Genomic DNA, 3,134 nt, shown 5'->3' with positions numbered 1-3,134 from the left:
GCTCCCTCCCACTGGTGCAGGTCCCATCCCTGTTCTTTTGTCTCTGTTTTTTCTTTTGGCTTACCCAGGTACGTGGGGAGTTTCTTGCCTTTTGGGAGGTCTGAGGTCTTCTGCCAGCGTTCAGTAAGTGTTCTAAAGGAGCAGTTCCACGTGTAGATGTATTTCTGATGTATCTGTGGAGAGGAAGGTGACCTCCACGTCTTACTCTTCCACCATCTTCTCCCTTCAAACTTTTTAAGTCAGAGATTTTGTCTTGTCCACTGATTCCCCAGTGTCTAGAACATTTTATGGCACATAGGAGGTACTCAATATATATTTGCTAAATGAATTAATGGATAAATTTAAATCATTAATCTTTCTGGAATTCATTTTTGCATGGTATGATCTAATTTTTTTTGTCTGTGAGGATAGTCAATTGTCATAAACCATTTCTTATGCATTTATTTATAATAGACCTCTTTTGTATTCCATGTTCTCATATATGTGTGTCTGTTTATGGACACTATTTTTCTGTTCCATTGATATATGTGGATATCTCTATACTAATACCACACCTTTTTATATTTTTCTAATGTTTTGCTATGTTAGGTACGACAAAATTCTTCCTCTTTGTTATTTTTCAGAATTGCATTTGATATTCTTAAACCTTTATTCTTCCACATGAATTTTAGATTCTTCTTGTCCAGTTCAAAATAAAATATTTTTGAGGTTTGGCTAAGAGTCGGTATGCTTTATCCCTATACCATACTCCTGGTAAACAGCAGTGCCAAGACTGCTGGCTCTAAAGTCCAAGAAGCTTCTACCATGCCTTGGTGACTTCTTGAATACTAGACTAGCAGCAGCAGCAGCAGCAGGAGCAATAGTTAGCCATATACTACATATAAGAACTGAGTGGAGCCAGATAAATTCCAGGGTCTGCTTCCTAACACCAACTAGGTCATCTCTCCACTTTCCTCTGTAAATTTGTGAAGGTTATCATAGTAAGAAACGTTTAGATATTCTATTCTTCCTTTAATAAAGAGCCATTTATTCTCTTTAAGCTTCAGTTTGCTCATTTATTAATTTAATAAACCAAAAAGTGATATACAAATGTTAGCAGTAGTAGCTATTATCAGTCCATCTTCTACAAAGTTTTGGACAGGTCTACTTGCGTTCCCAGTCTAAATTTAGTTTGTTTTTTTTTTCTTTTAACATCTTTATTGGGGAATAATTGCTTTACAATGGTGTGTTAGTTTCTGCTTTGTAAAAAAGTGTATCAGTTATACATATACATATGTTCCCATATGTCTTCCCTCTTGTGTCTGCCTCCCTTCCACCCTCTCTATCCCACCCCTCCAGGCTGTCACAAAGCACCGAGCCAATATCCCTGTGCCATGCAGCTGCTTCCCACTAGCTATCTACCTTACTACGTTTGTTAGTGTGTATATGTCCATGACTCTCTCTCGCCCTGTCACAGCTCACACTTCCCCCTCCCCATACCCTCAAGTCCGTTCTCCAGTAGGTCTGCGTCTTTATTCCTGTCTTACCCCTAGGTTCTTCATGACATTTCTTTCCTTAAATTCCATATATATGTGTTAGCATACGGTATTTGTCTTTTTCTTTCTGACTTACTTCACTCTGTATGACAGACTCTAGGTCTATCCACCTCATTACAAATAGCTCAATTTCGTTTCTTTTTATGGCTGAGTAATATTCCATTGTACATATGTGCCACATCTTCTTTATCCATTCATCTGATGATGGGCACTTAGGTTGTTTCCATCTCTGGGCTATTGTAAATAGAGATGCAATGAATATTTTGGTACATGATTCTTTTTAAATTTTGGTTTCCTCAGGGTATATGCCCAGTAGTGGGATTGCTGTGTCATATGGTAGTTCTATTTGTAGTTTTTTAAGGAACCTCCATACTGTTCTCCATAGTGGCTGAACCAATTCACATTCCCACCAGCAGTGCAAGAGTGTCCCCTTTTCTCCACACCCTCTCCAGCATTTATTGTTTCTAGATTTTTTGATGATGGCCATTCTGACTGGTGTGAGATGATATCTCATTGCAGTTTTGATTTGCATTTCTCTAATGATTAATGATGTTGAGCATTCTTTCATGTGTTTGTTGGCAGTCTGTATATCTTCTTTGGAGAAATGTCTATTTAGGTCCTCTGCCCATTTTTGGATTGGGTTGTTTGTTTTCTTGTTATTGAGCTGCATGAGCTGCTTGTAAATTTTGGAGATTAATCCTTTGTCAGTTGTTTCATTTGCAAACATTATCTCCCATTCTGAGCATTGTCTTTTGGTCTTGTTTATGGTATCCTTTGCTGTGCAAAAGCTTTGAAGTTTCATTAGGTCCCATTTGTTTATTTTTGTTTTTATTTCCATTACTCTAGGAGATGGGTCAGAAAGGATGTTGCTGTGATTTATGTCATAGAGTGTTCTGCCTATGTTTTCCTCTAAGAGTTTGATAGTTTCTGGCCTTACATTTAGGTCTTTAATCCATTTTGAGCTTATTTTTGTGTATGGTGTTAGGAAGTGATTTAATCTCATACTTTTACATGTACCTGTCCAGTTTTCCCAGCACCACTTATTGAAGAGGCTGTCCTTTCTCCACTGTACATTCCTGCCACCTTTATCAAAGATAAGGTGTCCATATGTGCGTGGGTTTATCTCTGGGCTTTCTATCCTGTTCCATTGATCTATCTTTCCGTTTTTGTGCCAGTACCATACTGTCTTGATTACTGTAGCTTTGTAGTATAGTCTTAAGTCAGGGAGCCTGATTCCTCCAGCTCCATTTTTTGTTCTCAAGATTGCTTGGGCTATTCGGGGTCTTTTGTGTTTCCATACAAATTCTGAAAGTTTTTGTTCTAGTTCTGTGAAAAATGCCAGTGGTAGTTTGATAAGGATTGCATTGAATCTGTAGATTGCTTTGGGTAGTAGAGTCATTTTCACGATGTTGATTCTTCCAATCCAAGAACATGGTATATCTCTCCATCTATTTGTATCATCTTTAATTTCTTTCATCAGTGTCTTATAATTTTCTGCATACAGGTCTTTTGTCTCCTTAGGTAGGTTTATTCCTAGATATTTTATTCTTTTTGTTGCAATGGTAAGTGGGAGTGTTTTCTTGATTTCAATTTCAGATT

Source organism: Grampus griseus (assembly GCF_964374135.1).
Source record: "Grampus griseus genome assembly, chromosome: X".
Classification (NCBI taxonomy): domain Eukaryota; kingdom Metazoa; phylum Chordata; class Mammalia; order Artiodactyla; family Delphinidae; genus Grampus; species Grampus griseus.
Note: the sequence above shows the minus strand (reverse complement) of the source record.